Source organism: Stigmatopora nigra, chromosome 18 (genome assembly GCF_051989575.1).
Source record: "Stigmatopora nigra isolate UIUO_SnigA chromosome 18, RoL_Snig_1.1, whole genome shotgun sequence".
NCBI lineage: Eukaryota > Metazoa > Chordata > Actinopteri > Syngnathiformes > Syngnathidae > Stigmatopora > Stigmatopora nigra.
In genome coordinates, this window is record NC_135525.1 from 11,919,915 (window position 1) to 11,937,844 (window position 17,930).

At 49.6% G+C, this 17,930-nt stretch overlaps 1 protein-coding gene across 3 annotated transcripts in view; it reads left to right on the plus strand.

Moving 5' to 3' along the window:
* LOC144211213 (RNA binding protein fox-1 homolog 3-like) overlaps window positions 1–17,930 on the plus strand; it is a 76,439-nt gene that overhangs the window by 7,179 nt on the left and 51,330 nt on the right. The gene's annotated exons all lie outside the window — the stretch shown is intronic.

Below are 17,930 nucleotides of genomic sequence, written 5' to 3' on the forward strand. Positions count from 1 at the left end.
ATTATTCCAATACAAATCTGTCTTTTAAAGCCTCGGTCATTCTTCAATGGTTGGCAGAAGGGTGATGCGGTGAGTCGATTGTTATCAAATAACAACAATTTGAGAATACTATCGGACGACAACTCTGCTGACACGATCCAAAGTTCTGCAGCTAAATGTGATATTTGGCATAAATAAAAGGCAAAAAAAGGGATTGCAACAAATCTCGACAGAGCGCCGCCTAGTGGATCACATACTCATCAATCACAGTTCCACGTTTTTTTTTCCAATGACGGTGAACCATAAAACAGATCAATAAACAGGAAGGATGAACTCAAAGCAAACTCGAAGAAAATTCATCAGAACGACAGTACCATGAGTTACCAGCAGGTCGCAGCATGTCTTCGCATTTGATCTCATGGCAGTTCGTAATTGAACCCAGGGTTGAAAATGGATTTTGTTATTTGTTCGGAGATCATTATTAATGCAACAATGGCTGTCGGTTTGGGGATTTAAGGCAGAATAAGAAAGCGAAACAAAACAAAAAACAGTCCAGAAAAAACATTTTTATTGGAATGAACGCTTGCTCTTGGGTATACACTATATATGTTAGTACTGCAGTTGAGCAGTCTAGTTAGCCGCCATCTTGTGTGTGGCGAGGGGGTTGGAAACCAGATGCGCAGGAGGACGTCCATTTTTTGTTATTTCGGAAGAGGGTCACATGCGTATCCGACATGTACGGCATCGGTGCATAAAAATGACGCCATGGGAAGAAACGAGGCGCGAGCATTGAGGCCTAGCGGAACCCGGATGCTTGCAGTTTAATTACCGGGGAGCGCTTGGAGACGACAGAGACGGGGAAAAAAATCTCAGCTTGACGTGTCAGCTTCAAAAGACTCTTCAAATTTTAATTGTTTAGATTTGCGTCCGACGGAGTTGCTTAAGCCAGCGCGCTTGTGATCACGCCGCTCGCCGCTGGCCGACTGGCTGGCTGGTTGGTTGGCTGTCACCCTGGTCGGTGCCGCCGTTGCCCTGACAGTGATGTATGGGTAATTTAAAAAGTTGTTCTTTTCCACACAACGGTCTGCAGGCGGCTCAGCCAAGCGCGGAAGCGACAGCCCCCCCACCCCCCATCCTCATCCCCCCTTTCAGCACTGAGAAAACTCATCTACATCCAACAGCAGAACCCTAGTGTGTGCAAACGGCAGGCCGGCCATTCCATTTCCACATTTCTTTTCCCTTTTATGGTGTAGATAAAATGTGATCCTTCTTTTTAGATGAGACAGCCTTTGAAAAGGTTCAAGACGTACAAAAATGGGGGAAAATGGTCACCTATTGGCCTCAAAAGGCAGGTGGCCATTTCTGCCCACTGATGCATTTTTTGGGGAAATATTCTGGCTCTCCCAGTACGTATCAAGCTTTGCACGCACGTCTGGTCGTTTCTGTCAAGCGGCGTAACGCGCATATGGTATTTTCCCACAGCCTTGTGGGTAAGCGTGCTCGGGGAGATCCCCGCAAAGCCCTCCTGATCAAGCTTGCCAATAGATTGCCATCAATCCACGTCAGGCGGCCTATTCTTGCTGGAAGCCTCATCGGTGGCAGGGAGGATTTTCCTTTTTTTGGTGCTCTCGTCTCAGACTGCCTCCACGGAGAGCGTAGTACTTCCAAACGTATACCCAGTCGCCCCTCACGACCCTTCCTAGTACTTCCAAAAGCGTATGCCAGATGTACTCGCCACGCAGGCACGCACGACTCACTCCATTTTGCTCTTTTTCCTAGCAGGAGGCAGGCAAAAAATCCATAGGCAGCAAACACAATGTAATTTCTCCCCGGCCCTGGCAGTTTAAATAGCCCACATTAAATGAAGTTGGTTAAAAGAGAAATCGATCCGGTGGCGGTGGCGGCGGCGGCGGCGGCGGCGGCGGGCCATCTGGGCGCGCCTCTTTGCACCGCTGGCCTTGTAATCACTGTTGATCCCCAGGAGAGATTAAGGCGGCGAGACTGAGATTAGGAGCGCGTGGAATCGGTGACGGAAGACAAAGCGGCGGAAAAGTTTTTCTCGTTGTGTTTTGGGTGTGCTCTCCATTCGTTCCCTTAAAGCCAACCAGAGTGGGTCCAATCCATTTATTTTGCAGGAATTGACTGACCAGTGAAATGTGTTCATTTTCCTCACACCGCAAGACGAGGTCTTTCTCTTTCTCACTAGTTTTCTGTCTTGAGCCTCCTTTCAAAGACTCATTAGCGCACTACTCTATCTTGTGTGTAGGATCGTGGATCGATACGAGTTGCCGAAGTGAGTACGGCTCTCTTCTTCCCTAAAAATGGTGGCCGACTAAAACCTTTGACATGATCCCAGAGAATATTTGATGAGTATGCTCTATTTCTCCGCTTTGTTTTCAGCCAACTGCCCATTTTCTTGACCATTATTGACATCCGACATTGCCAACTTGTTTGGAGACCAGAGGCCCTTTTTTTAATGGGCAGAGGGACACGTGGGCCACCTATTGCTGACCAATAAAAAAAAATCAGGAGGTCAGGACGCGGCCCTTTGCCACCCACCCGTTGACATTTCCTCCGCTCAATGTGGTATCCATATTGATTAGACACACATGCCTTATTTATAGCCTTGCCCTCTGCCCCCGCATGGGATAGTAGGCTGGTACCATTTAGTCAGATGCAGACTCGATATAAAATAATGTCATCACGGAGGTGACGTTTGGAAAGAGCTACAGGAAGCGCCCCTGTTTACTATTTGGTGGTCGAAATAGGGTTCCCCTGTCTTCCCTGGCGGCGAGTAAGTAGGAGCATCCCTGGCGTGGTTTTGCGGGCCGACTGAAAGGCAAGCATCCCCACTGGGGCATTTGCTCGCCATCCTTCTCCTCACGACCTCCTCCTGGACTGTATTTCCCTCCGCCTCCCTCCCTCGTTCCCTTTCTCTCTCTCTCTCTGCCTCGCTCTCTCTCCATCTCCATCCCAGTGTTGCTCAGAGCGCCGTCACCTCGCTCAGTGCGCATTTGCCGTGGCGATTGTCGCCAACTCCCGGGAAAAAAAGGGGGGGACAGAAAGGCAGAGTCGACGCGACGGACTTCCGTCCAGGCGGGAGCGTGAGAAAAACCTTGGAATTGACGCGGTGAGTACTCCTTTCTTCTTTTGCGCCTTTGCTCCTTCGCCAAGTGGCTACTTTGTCCCTCGGCTGGGCTTTATTTGGAGTCCTCCGCTGCGGCTTATACGCGGACGGGATTCCCCTCAAACGCCTTTAGCGGAGAAAAGTCCCCAAAAGTGTGCAGCGCTCAACTTTCCCATGGCTGATTTTTGCACGACTCCTCCGTCACCCGTACGCGCAAACCCGAATTTGGCCAAAGCCCCGAGCCCCCACCGTATGATTTTCACCACTTGTCACCACGAATGCCTGGTGTCAATCATTTCTCCACATGTTCAGATGAAAGAGAGCCAGGGGCCAATCTTTAAATCCTCTTAGATGACTTGGGCGGAATGGAAAAGGCCAAAAGTGCCTTGTGCCGCCCAGCCAATACGCCTGAAATATGCCTGAATTGTGCGCATAATGGCCAAGGCGCCATCTGGGAGCCATCTGGGAGCCCTTGACCTTCACCGACTCGCCGCCTCCCCTCCACCTGGCCGCCATTGGCCGTTTGAACCCAGCTCAAAGGGCTCGACCCCCAGCCCGAGAAACGTCCGCCAATTGGGCTAATGACACGCAACGCCGTTTCAGAATGGGGAGGGGATGGGGAAAATGCTATGGGTTCAAACGCTAAGACTAGGTGGTAGCCGGATCCCACAGACCACTCCAAATGGTGCAAAGGACGGACGCCTCAGTCCGACATTTGTCCGCAATGGATAACGAGACGGTCCAACTATCGTGACGGCTTAAACGTACGAGCGCACAGACGACGACAAGACTTTTTGTTGTTGCTGTCGGAGTTCCTTGAAGATTTCCTAAATTCCGCCTCATGGATTCCAGCGAGTCCCCCCTGGCGTCCTCCACTTCCAATTGATCGTCTCTTTAGCGCAGCTCATCTCAGCGGGCTGACCCCAGTTCGGCTTTAATTTCACGTGGTGCTCCCTCGCCACACGGGATATTAAAAGATTGCAGATTGGAATGGGGGGGGGGGCATTAAAACAGCCGCAATTACCATCAACTGTCATTAGGCGCCGCAAACTCCCTGCGGTCGCTGCCAGGCCTCCCGCTTTAAATGGCTGGGGCGACTACTCGGTGGGCCTCTCGATTTATCTCGGGATTTTCGTCTCCTTCGTTTGGCAAATCCTAGATTACCCCACTACTACCAGAATATCACCATACTATTTACAGCAGGGTTGAGCAGAAGAAGCAGCATGATAATTGAGCATGTTGTCGTTATAAAATTGTTCAGATGTCCGCTAGAAATTTAGAGCTGAAAATAGCATGTTGCGGTCCGTCTAGAATGAGGAGTAAGAAAGCTAAAGTGTGATTTTGGAGCCAATTTGTCCAAGAGAAAAAAGCCATTTGTGGTCACGCCTCGCTACACACTTTGAAAAATAATGAGCCCACAAAAATGGCGCGCAATTCTGTCTCCAGCAGACGCGCTGTACTTTTTTCATTGGCTCAAACGCCTCCTGCTTTGCTCTGTGAAAGCTGCGTTCAAAATATTTTTTGGACACACCAATTGGCATCTTTTCAAAATGTCTATCAAAGTATAATGCCTTTCCAGTGAAGGAGGGAAAGAGAAAATCCCGTTAGTTGTCATTTTGAACTAGTTTAGCGTCTCCCAGTGCAGGAACGGGGGAAGCGCTCTCTCTCTTTCGCTCTCTCTCTTTCGCTCTCTCTCTCTCTCTCTCTCTCTCTCTCTCTCTCTCTCTCTCTCTCTCTCTCTCTCTCTCTCTCTCTCTCTCGTGACACCGACTTCACTTTTAATGAGCGCTTTTATCACTAAATAATGCAAATGGAAAACAAACGCGGCCCCGGGTCTCCGGATATATCTGCCGTCAATTAAGGTTGCGCTTATTACTCCAAATGACTGAAGTTCCTGGGAAACCACACCCAGAATATAATACCCCCCCCCAAAAAAAAAAAAACATTTGCTTAGTCATTCAATATTAAATTATTGCTAACTGTGTCTTCAATGACAGATAGCTAGGTTACGATGACAATGGGCGCACAAAAAAAGACAGGAAGAAAAATCTTCTTCCATTTAGCGCACATAACATTGTTTATTCACGGCCACACTGTCTTAACATATCTTGAAGATGGCAAAATAAGCGAGTGCATATGTATGTTGTTTGTGGCAAGGTTAAGGCGGCGGGCAAAAGACGGAGCACCCTTGAGCTCAATGCCAGCCAGCCAGCTAAGCTAATCACTTCAATTATCTCAGCATTTGCCTGCAGCCCACCGCTAAAAGGTGGAGGCTATTTTTTTTCATTTCTTTTAAATCTGCATTCTGTCCACCCGGGGCCAAACAGAGGAGATAAAGACAAACATTTGGGGAAAGACAGATGCCAATTGACCAAGATCACGTGGAAAACAAAATGCCTGAGCTGGGAAATGTGCCTTTCTGCTCATCAAGTCAAGTGGGCAAAACACAGTGAAATGTCAACAAGATTGTTCTTTTTGTGCAAAATATGGAACGGGGGGAAGCAAAAGATTGAGCGCTTGGCTATTTTCTCTTGGATGCCGACGTCTGCCCAAATCACCACTTTGTACTTAAAAAGCAGAGAAGCCACTTGGAGAGGCCACAAGAGAACCAAATCCGGACCAACAAAAGGCGGACGTCACAAAGGCGTCACCACGCCGGCGCAAAAAGCGCCTCGCAAAAGCAATCCGCTGACTATTGAAGACGCAAAGAAAAGGAGCAGAACAAGGCCGACCGACAGAGTTGCCGGGATGGGAGCACTTTGGGGGGCACACAGAGGACGGCAACAACAAGTCCAAGAGCTTTCATTTCTCCCTCTTTTGCTTCTAATCTCCTCTCCATCGTCTCCCCTTTCCTCTCGCATAAATTCTCCCCGAATATTTCCAAAGTCAGAAGGACAGACCGTGCGACGGAGCGACCGCCCTCCAGTCGGCGGGAGCCGTAATAGTGCCCACCGCCGTTCTTATGTTTAATTCATCGGCGTGGCTGCGTAAAGGACGACGGGAAAGAGGAGAACCACAATTTGCGGGAGGAGAGCCCATCCTTTCTCACTATCGCTCAAAATGGTTAGTTTTCCCTTTTGTAAGACGTTGGTGACGTAGATGAGCCGCGTTGCGGACTGCCGGCCAAAGTTGGTTCGCTCGCGAGCGGCTCACGCTGTAAAATCCATTAGCCCGTTCAGCCGCAAACTTAATTCCACTCTCTCCATTTCGTTGTGTGGGCAAGAGTGACTACCTTTGTCTTGCTTGTACAGGTAGAATCGCTCAAAGCGGGACACCTCTCGCTGGGTGGGCAAAATGAGTGGTGATCTCTGGTGACCTCTCGCTCATCAATCTCTCCACGGGACCCAAATCCATTACTCTGTGCCGCTCGCTAAAAGGAAAGTAGCCGTCCTGAAATCCCTTCTTTGTCCCTTGTCTCTTCTCCTACGCTAAGAATGTGGTCTTTGGCTTTTGTCTGGCGTGTACACGTGTTGGGGTCACTCTGTGTATCGTTTGGCAAGTTGTAGTTGGCCACTCCTTCTGTCACTCGTCATTGGAGATAAATAAGGAAAGGAAGGGGGAAAAGTGTCTGTTAGTCAGAGTCTGTGTGTCCCCAGTGCTTGGCGAGGTTAGTGTGGAGGAAGAGCTCAGCTTGCTTGGCCTTGCAATGTCAATGTGACTTAAAGTGCAGCCATGCATGAGCATTTGACAGCTACTCCTCCTCCTCCTCCCTCCTCTTACTCTCACTTGCCATCTCCCTCCGTCACATCTTGTCGCAAAGCCATAGTAGGTGTACTTTTTGACCACATTGCCTGTGTTTGCGTTCATGTTCTTCTCTGAAATCCCTTCCCTTTCGACAGTGGACTTCTAGTCGGGTCTTGGGGTTTTCAAGCTCCGGTTGAAGCGGGCTTGCATTTCCCATTTTCCCGCAGATCACGGCGTTGTCATTTCCCCCCGCTTTTCCGTACACGCTGGATTATTTAGCACATTGTCCCATCCAAAATGCAAAGGAGCGCTGTTATTTTTAGCTGCCTCCCTCCCTCCCTCCCTCCCTCCCTCCCTCCCTCCCGAGGGTTCCAATAAACTTTCTAAATGGGAGATGTAATAAGCATACGGACTCTCTGTAGGTAATTAGCTAGAGGGATGAAAAAATAAAATGCAGCCGACTCGAATTTGGCTTGTGTTTCAACTACTCTTGTGTCCCTTTTGGCTCCCTTTCCAAAGCCCTTTTTTTGAGGTTCCGCCAAAAATCCGGGCTATTCCCAAATTGTCCTGCATTTTAATGGTCAAGTAGCACATGACAAACAGTCTGTTTGTTGATAGCTTGTGCCACCATACCTTTTTTTTTTGGCTCTCTTGGACTTATTTTGACGGCTTGCTATATTGGCCGATACATACCGTGCTCATTAGAATTCCAAATGTCTACGTAGCCCAAAGTGAAACTCATTCTATCATGGCCGGCTAAGATGCTGGCAGCCATTGAAAGCGCGAGACGTCCAATTTGTTTGAAGTGGGAGGTTGGCAGGGAATGAAGGAACATTGATTGCTTACAAAAAACTTTTGAGAATGAGCTCTGAATTTTATTTGCTCTTTGCTGGATGAACTGATTCCCGCCGTATAAAAGGAGAAATGACATTTCAAGGAAATTCTTGTCCGTCTCCGTCCGGCGACGAGATTTATTTATCCTAATGAAAAGCGTCTCCTCGGGGGAACCTTTTGAAAATGACCCTCTGACCTTACAAAATGTCCCCACATCAATATTCAACTTCTTTTCCATGCTACAGGTGAAGAAAAAATCGTATCTTTTTGCAAATCCTTTTGTACGGTCGTACTCTGACAGAACATAGAATTTAATCCATCTTTTCATTGTTCCTGCTGTCACTTCTGTCTTGCTCAGAATGAGAGAGAGAGAGAGAGATTGTTGTCCCCCGCCGAGGGAGGGCTGCTTAATTGTCTTATCTTCTTGTAATGATGCCATTGTCTTTTGGGCCAATCGATACGGGCCCTCCTCCGTCCTCAGACAGGCTAGAGATGGGAGTGGATTGCTCTTCAACTCTGTGTTTGGCTCCAGATCAGCGATAGGAAGCACTCTTTAAATCCCAGACTGTTCAAACTTCAACTTGAACCTATGGCAAATAAGCCTATGCCGGATTTTTTTTCCTCCCTCAGCTTGACAGTAGTACGCCGGTACCGGATTTTTAACGATACCGTTGATGTCATTTTAATGCCTGGTCATTGATTGAATGTGTGTCCCTTTATTAGCTGTGGGTTCACTGTCAGTGATGCCATCTTAGTGTTGTATTTCTCTCAAGTTGTCTCTAGCAAAGCATCATTTTGCCAGGAAATTCCTTTCCCAAAACCTAGAGGGCTTTCATTGACCACGCCGGCCTAGAGATGAGAACGCAAGCCGTACCATTCCTAGCAGACGGAACAAAATGCGGGCCAATGGGGGCGCCCGCCGTCCGAGCATCGGCATCGCGTAAGGCTCAGCGGGACGTCTGGGAAACCAGGTCAGCCCGGCTTTTGAAGGCGGCGAGCTGCGGGCGGACGAGGGAGGCGGCGTGCGGGGACCGCCAGCTCACATCAAAGGCGCCGCTCCAAAATAGCCAAATATGATTTCAAGCGTGCAAACACGCGGCACGCGTGTGCCTCATTCTGCCGCCAAAAAAAGGCCTTGTGAGCTAAATGACTCACTTTGTCCCCTAAATTGATGCCGACTCATTTCTGGCTGAGCCCATTTTACGCCGGCAGATCTGTCGGCCCGTCCGTCCGTGTGCTGAAATGCGGCCCCCCGACAAACGTGACAGCGACGACAAGATGTTTCTCCCGCTGAAATGTATTCTAACAAGCCACGCTTGACAGCTGGGGTCCGGCTGGGCCGTCATCGGAATGGACAAAGTGTGCCGGCAAGCGCGAGACACGCCGTCTGACTTGCACACTTTGTGTCACTACACTTCCCCCCCCCCGAATGTAAATAATAATACAATGAGTACTGCAAGTGTGTGTCACTTTGTGGCCTGCGGTGATCTATGCATTGGGTTCCTCGTTTGAAATGGATTTGTCATTGTGCTTACATATCTGCTTGGAACACGTGGACCACGTACGAGTCTTTAGTCCTTTTGTTCCTCTGAGAAAACAACATTGTTATTTCCTTGAGCCCGTTCAACGGATCTTGAGCAAAAGCCGCAAAGGACTAGGCCGCCGTCCCCGGCGTGCACGCGCGTTTGTGTACGGGAAGATAAAGCGCGCGCGAAGACGTGCCACTCGCTGACTCGGAAGCAACCGACGGCCCCGCCAAGCCCCCGCAATTACCACCCGGGCCGGCCGGGCCTGCTTTCATCAGCATGAATTCACACGGGCAAAGCAAGCCGCTTGCCGCTAGCTCTACAGTAGTTGCTGTGGAAAGTTGTCTTTGTATATTTTTGGACTTTTTGGAATTAGGCTGGCAACTAATTCCCCCGTTAGCCCCCGCCTGAACCTGTCCGTGAACGTGTTCTGAGGATATTGTGGAGCGTGGCAGCCAAATAATCCCTTGCTTTCACCACAGGCTTTTGAAGACCTTGAAATCTCACATTCAATTGGCTTTGTGATTAGCGGTTGGCCATAAACGGAGGTACTCTTGTCCTCCGGGGGAACATTTCCAAAAGGAGGCTTTTTGCCGATTCTACCAATGGCCGACCGAGCAGGTGCTCTTTTGTGGGAGCATGCGAGGAAAAGTCCTCACCGCTGCGGCAAAACTGAAAGGATAGACTCCCACCGATGATATTGGAATCTACAAAGCGGGCATTTGTTGGCTGAATGTGTCTGCCGAAGAGATTTTCTATTGATTTGATGAAGCAAGGCTGGCTCACTGGTTTGCCTAACGATGACAGATACCCCTTCCAGTCACAATTGGACATGGCGACGTGACTTCTCATTTCCTCAACCCGTTTCACTTGGAAAAAATTGAAAGCGCGGGGAAATGGGCGGCCCCACCGACGGCGGCGTTAGTCTCGGGGCTTTGGAAAGGCAAAGCTCCGTCACGCCCGGCTACTTGACCTCCCAATTTGGAATGACCGTGTGTGAAAAAGGCGGGGGATATCGGATGAAGCCGGCCGGGCCTTCTCCGGGCCTTCTCCGGGTCCCCCGGCCGGCCGGGTACATCCATCAATGGCCCAAAGGAAACCCAAAGGCTCATTTCACACACCTAACCACATTTGCCGGCAATAGATGGGAAAATGCACTTTCTAGCGCAGTGGGTGGGCGGGAGAGTTGCCACGCCGCCATGGAATACTAAGCTGCCCTCTTTAAAATAGAGGAGAGTATTTTGGCGGAAAACTGTGCTTTTTTTTGATGTTCCCTGCCCCCAATTGTCAAATTCCTTCCTTTCCTCTATCTCCTTTTACGACTCCGGGAAGATAAAAAAGACGGGTGTGAGGAGAATGAGCCGGCCTAATAGAATCAATGGGCAATTTGCAACCTGGCAACCTTGTAACGTTGTAACATGTCACCTTGGCTTTTTGGATTTGCGAAGCCAGTGAAATGTCTCTCCGCTACTTTAGTCCAATTCCGCTAGTGTCTAATCCAGCCTCCACACTTGCCTTCTTCCCCTCCGCTGGCTTTCAGTCACAGAGCTGATTGACTTTTGAGAGGGCTGCGTCTCCACGGAGAACGGGGGACACGCATCGGTTCCTGGTCTCTTGGTTGAAGTCCAAAAGGTGTTTTTATTGCACGCCAAGCCGTGGGGCATGACACGCGCCCGGTCCGTCGTGGCTCCTAGATGATACGGCACGCTGCCAGGGAACGGAGAGCTGTGTTTGTTGGAGCTAATTTGGCTTGCGTTGGCTTGACATTTTCCCGCAATTTGATAAGAGGCTGCGTGCATTGGCCACCCGGCTGCCAGTCCCTTCTGAACCCACAGCGGATAAGTACATTCATTACCGTTAATTAATGAGCATGTGAGCCCAGGGGGCGAGCAGAGGCCAGGCGGGGCCAGGCCGGGCCAGGCCAGGGCAGGCAAGAGCCAGCTAAAGTGACAACGTCCAAACGGGACATTAAATAGGAAGCACCCAGCATTTCTCCCCATTAGACACATAAGCGCTGTGTCCCTTTCCGGAGCATTTTCTTGGCTTCCCGGTTGTTCCAACGGCACTGCCATCCATCTACTAATGGTCATTCATCCAATATCCGTCCGTCTTCCAATCCCGGCCGGCCGCTTCCGAATGTCACTGGCCAACGAGCGTAAAGCTCGCCAGCCATAAAGCGTGGCATCATCTCGGAGCAAGCACGGGGGTGTTTTCCGCTCTTCTTTGCGCGGCCAAGCCCGGTGGGGTTCCGCCCGGCGCTACGGGGCCCTAATTAATGGGGGCCGCGCTTGTGTTTTACGACAGAACATCATCCGCCTCTAATTAGTTTGAAAAGGGGCCCACCGCTGTGATTTATGGCCAGTCGGGGGCCTATCGCCGGGGACTGATTTAAGAGCTGACTTTTCTGTTTGACGCGCGCCGGCTGGTCTTCAAAATTGGATTGGCTTCCGTCGTCTCCTTCAGCTCATTCTTTCTGTGATTGACATGTGGCCGTCTTACTTGGCAAATTTCCCCCGCACTCTCCCGTCCGTCCCGATGATGTCAGGGCCAGCTGTGATTTTTCCCCCTCCAAACCTGGAACCATTTTCCCTGGTTTTCTTTGGGATGAGCGCGAAAAAAGAGTGATTTAAAAAAAAATCTTTGAGGGAATATATATTTCTACCACCGTACATAGATGGATATGGTCATAGAAAGATGTCTCTTTAAGAGTGAAAACAAAAGAAATCCTAATTTGTTGAGCAAAAGGCCGATTGCAAAATTTCCCAACGGAGTCGGCGTTTGCGAGCAGAGAAAAGGTCTTTGTGTCTTGTTAAATTGATGCCCGGCAAATAGTACACGGCTGTCCTCCCCTATCTGCTTCCCACAAACCTGGCGTATCTCTTCTCCGCCTCTGGCTCTTGCCGTCTCGTTTATGGCTCTCCCGTTTTGAACTCCCGGGCACGGCGGCGGCGCCGTAAATCAGCGCGGACCACACCTTGTCGTCCTGTGATTACCTGCCGCCAAATAAAGTGACTGGCTCCCCGGCCAAGAAAATGGAAGCCGCTCACGCGCGGAGACGGATGAGTGCGCGCCTGCCTGCGTGCGTGCGTGCGTGCGTCCGTTCTCTCAAACGTGAATGACGGCAAAGCACACCTCCAGAATAACCCACTGCGTATACGCAAGGTCGCCAGCAAAATGTTCCTTCCGCCCAAAGTTTTCGCCATCCGACTCCCAAAAATGTTGGAACAGGAAATCCGACTTAACAGCCCCCCCCCCCCCCCCCCCCACTGACTGGAATTTCCTCGTTTGTATTTCAAATAATATCTACCGTCGTACATGGCGTAGGCCCGGATATTTTGCCCGTCACGGATTTGTCAGACAACAACAAACAGAAACAGATGAAGGCATCATGCGTCGACTTCCAGATGGGGATGGATTTTTTTTTTTTTTTTTTTTTTTGCATGTGTGTGTATCCGTACATAAATATGGATAGCCGCAGAGCCCAAATGCGGGCTCGCCGTCTTGAACGGACGATAAAAAACAAGTGCAGACGCCGTTGCCAAAGTTTCCCGAGAGTGAGAACCGGTCGCCGCTTGCATCTCGGGAGATAAGTCAATCCATTCCTTTTTTTTGCGGGGAAACAAAAGAAGGGCTCGCTCGCGCCACACTTGGAGGAGAGAAAGCCAAAGATACGTTCACTCTAAAGCCATGATCACGGCTGTGGATGTGGCTGTGCTGCCTTGTGACTCATTAAGAGTGCTGTTGCTTTGGGCAAAAAAAGTACAATTGCAGAGAGGGAGGTGGAAAAGAAAAGCTGATTTGAGAGGGCGGCGCTATCTGTCACTTTCCATTTAGCTGCTGGCTTCACAGCACGCCGGCCTAACAGACAAACAATCCATCCTTATTTACTCCCGCTCAATGGCAATCCCGCAGATTAGAGCAAATTGCATTGCCACGTCCGGGGAGGGGGGGCAAACTCCCTTCCATTTCAAGGACCCTCTTCAAAGGACATTTCTGCCGGCTTCTCACAAGGAAATGTGGCGGCGCTCTGGCCACCGTGAGTGACGCTTCCCCGCAAAATACGGCCAATTGTTTCCTTCCCCTGCTTGGTTCCGGCCGGCGTAGACTTTGCCACGGGCTGGCGACAAACGGCAGTCGCTGATCTGTTTTCAACAGAACTTTGGCGTCTCTCATTTGTAATTAAACCTGCTCCCGTTGGCACTTCACTTGACATTTCTTCTCCCAGAAAACAATGGGATACGGGCAACCAAGCTCAGATGGCGGCCATAGAGGCCCGCCGTCGGAAAGATCCGAGCGGCCTTCAACGGAACGAACGGACGGACGGCCAAGCTCCACCACGCAATGTCGCGAGCTCGTCAAGCTCTGTTTGGAACCCGCCAAGATGAGAATGCGGCCGGCTGACTGGTTGGCTGGTTCTTGGCTCTTGGCTCGGCACTGGGCTCCATTATTCATTGGCTCTTCTGCATTTTGTTTTGGAGCCAGGCGCACGGTGACATCAAAGGGAAAGCGGCGGCGGCGGCGGAGAGGAGGAACGCGCCGTCTCCACAAAGAAATAAATACACGTTGCATTTATGTATTTCATTACGGGGACCGCCACCACGCCAGCCAGGAAAAAAGAGTCGAAGGAGAAGAAGGAGACGGCCGCAGAGTGATGGAGAGTGGGATGGGAAGGACCGGGGACCGCCCCATTGGCGTAGCGCAATCTTTACATTCATTCCCAGTGGCTGAAAAAGCCTCAGATGGATGAGCGCTAGTGGCAGAAAAAAGAAGAAGAAGAAGAAGGAGGAGGTGGCTTTCTTTCACTCATCATGTCAAAAGCCATCCAATTTTTTTTCTTGGACCTATTTCAAATGTGGGCTATCAAAGTGCAAACTTTGGACCATTTTGACCCATTTAAGAGCACCTTTGTTGAATGATATTTCACCTATATCATTATACACAGCTATGTATGATGACAAAAAAGGCTTTTGATTTGATATAAAGGCATAGCATCCCATAAGACTAGGCATTTATTTCTAACTACTCCACAAAATGTTGCTTTTCATAGAGAGGAAACTTTCCGCAATACTGCGTGTCCTGCGAGTGCAATCAGTGGATTGGTGTCAGCTGCTTGTCACAGCCCAACCCCCGCTCCTTCAGAGTTTGTCAGTCAGCTCGGTTGCTGCCGGACGGCTTGCAAAACCAAAAGCTGCCCCCACCCTCCTCTCTCCTCCCACGTTGGCCCAACCCCTGTTGATTCAACTTTTTCACCTATGTATATGCTGCTAGTTTCAGCCCATCCCCCGCTGCTTCAAGTTTGTCAGTCAGCTCAGTTGCTTGAGCCCAAATCTTCCCCCTCCTCACCCACAGCTGCCCAACCCCCATTGATTGACCCACACAGCTATGTGTTTGCTGGGTGGCTTGTAAAACAAAAAGCTAACTATTATTTTTACCTAAGTCAAATGTGAGCCATCAAAGAGCAAACCTTTGACCATTGAAGAGTGAGCGAGTGCCTAAAAAACAATTGAAGCATTAGACCTATGAGGGAAGATATAGCAAAAAAGGCCCCAAGTCAGTGTTTTGGTTTCAACTTCTAAAGAGGAAAGCTTTCCGCAATACTAAGTGTCCTGCGAGTGCAATCAGTGGATTGGCATCAGCTGCTTGTCGCAGCCCAACCCCCGAGGCTGCTTCAAGTTTGCCAGTCAGCTCGGTCGGTGCGGGATGACTCCAACCAGAAGATGCTCCCTCCCAACCGCCCCTCCTCTCTCCCTCTCCACTCACAACAGCCCAACCCCCGCTGATGCAACTTTTTCACCTATGTATGTGCTGGATGGATCACAAAGCCAAAAGCTGACTGGTATAAAGTGTCAAAGCCAGATAAAGATTTTTTTTTTGGGACCTATTTCAAACGTGGGCCCTAAAAGTGCAAACCTTTGACCATTAAAGAGAGGGGGAGCCTCAAAGAAATTGAAGTATTGGACACATGAAGGAAGACGTAGTGTCCCACAAAACTAGGCATTTATTTAACAGGGCTGGACAAACTAAAAAAAATATATATATAAAGGCCAAAGTGAGTGCTTTGGTCTCAACCTCAACCCGCTCCTTCAAAGTTAGTCAGCTCGGTTGCTGCCGGACGGTTTGCAAAACCAAAAGCTGCCCCCACCCTCCTCTCCCCTCCCACGTTGGCCCAACCCCCGTCCATTCAACTTTTTCACCTATGTATGTGCTGCTAGTTTCAGCCCATCCCCCGCTGCTTCAAGTTTGTCAGTCAGCTCGGTCGGTGGACGGCTTGAGCCAAAATCTCCCCCCTCCTCACCCACAGCTGCCCAACCCCCATTGATAGACAAACACAGCTATGTGTTTGCTGGGTGGCTTGCAAAACAAAAGGCTAACTATTATTTTTATCTATTTCAAATGTGAGCCATCAAAGAGCAAACCTTTGACCATTGAAGAGTGAATGAGTGCCTAAAAAACAATTGAAGCATTAGACCTATGAGGGAAGATATAGCAAAAAAGGCCAAAAGTGAATGTTTTGGTTTCAACTTCTAAAGAGGGAAGCTTTCCACGATAATAAGTGTCCTGCGAGTGCAATCAGTGGATTGGCGTCAGCTGCTTCTTGCGGCCCAACCCCCGATCTTTCAAGCTTTGTAAGTCAGCTCGGTTGGTCAATGTTGGTCAATGCTAGTGTCAACCTGACTTTGAGTTTGTGGGTCAATCCTAAACTCTTGACCATGTTTTTAGCATTTTGTACACAGTCCAAAAGCTCACCTGTCTGAAAAGTCCGAATGGGGCGGTGAATGCTTGTTAACTTTGACTTTGTCCCGCCCGAATAGCGTAGGCTGTAGATGAAGATGTGGATCTTCAGCGTGCTTTGATTTTCATTTCTTTTTTCTTTCTCCCCTCCACAATCTGCAATCAGACATGGGGATTAACGCTTGAAAGGAAAGAAGGGCCTTTGAAAAATCCTCTACTCAGGTGTCGGGAGAGAGTGCGAGCCGAGTCGTGGCCGACGTAAAAGGAACGGCAGATCGCCATGATCGTTTACTGGTCATGTAGTGTCTCTGCGAATAAAAAGCGCCATTCTGCTTTCTATTGACATTCATGGAGAGACGGCCGGCGTCAGGGATTTTAAATGACTTTGGCTTTATGCGGCGGCGGTGGCGGCGAACTTGGAAAGCCTCCCTCCCCCTCGCTGGTTTCTTCCCTCCTTGGCCCCCTCACTTCACCAATGCAGCAACGGCGCCGTTTAGCAATTCAGCTCTTATTTGCTTGTCCACAGTGGCTTTACCTGGACTATCTCCTGGCCCAGGGGAGGGATTTCAAGGCCGCCGTCCAAGAAAAAAAAAAACGATATTTCCCAAATAGAAATCAGCGCACGGCCTCTTTGTTGTCTCAAGGTGTTTTAGCCCGTGTACGTAGAAACATTCTTCCTTTTTTTTCCTCTGCGCTGGGGGCAATATTCTTCCCCCCTTCTGCCATAAAGCACATATTGCAATTTCCAATGGAAGGGCAAACTGTAGGACTTTCCCAGCTTATTTACAAACACGCCATTCCATTTGGCCGTTGCTCCAAAAGCTAGCCCGATGGGGCCATTTCAATCGATTTGGATTATTAGCGTAGCACCACCGGGGCTCCTCCTCCTTCTTCTCTTTGTCTTGTGGAGCTGCCGGCCTTCGCTTTCTTGTGACAAAGTTGAAACACCAGAGGAAAGCAACCCACGGCCTGTCAAAATGCAGCCCAGGGGGTCGCAAAGTAAGTGTCTTGCTTGTCAAACATCAGAGAGGTCGGCGAGGTATCGGGCACAACTCCTTCCCCAAAGAAATTAGGAGAAGAAAGGCTTCCGTGCTAAGCGGGATGGGCGCTGGCTGGGCGCCGGGCAATCTTCTTCCTATTCTCCCAGCAAAACAATATCAAGTGATTTAGTGATGAGCAAGCAGCGTCTTTATCTCTGGGACGTGAAGAGAAAGCGTGATGGGGTGGCTGCTTCTTTGGCGCAGTTACTCTCCGCCACTCAACTTTTCTTCTTCTTTCCGTACGACCCGGCCGGCCGGGCACCACCCGGGGGAAATCTCCCCACTCGTTTGTTTGCTTCTTAAACTGAAGGTCGGTTTCAGACGGACAGCCGTGATCCTTCCACCCCTTCCGCTCCCTCCACTCCCTCAATTGGGCGCATCGGAGCTCAAATAATAAAGCGGGGCCTGGATCCATGTGATTGGTGCACGCTTTGAATGTCGGCCCGTTCGCTGCCATCCGAGACCACCGAGAAAACGGCAGATGCTTGGAATAGTTTGGAAAGCCAGCTAGTGATGACCCAATCCTCGACACTCTCTCTTACCGGGATTCACTGAAGAATGTCATTTGCAAAGATATTAATATTTAAAGCTTAATGTTATCTTTTTTTTTATTGAAAATGAATATATGACGTGCCTTTTTGTCGTAGAGTTAGGACTTGTTACATGTTATTGGAACTCTGATCCCCTGGTCCCATTTCTGAGTAAACACTACTATCTAGTGGTTGCTTACTGCAAGTGAGTAGAATTTTTAGGAACATTTCACACCAAAATCTTGTAAACTGAGAGGGTGTGTGGATGTTAATGTTAAGTCTGTGGCAACTCAACACACCCGCAGGGTGTCGGAGCCTATCCGAGCTGAATTTTTTTGCTGGCTTGTGCCCTGTTGAAAGCTCATTATGAAGTAGGCCCGAAAAGCACTTTATCAACATGCGGAATATGCTCTGTCCACACAGGGTCTCCAAGCGTTGGCTTCCTTTACAGAGCGTGCCAAATTTTTCAGGGTGACTG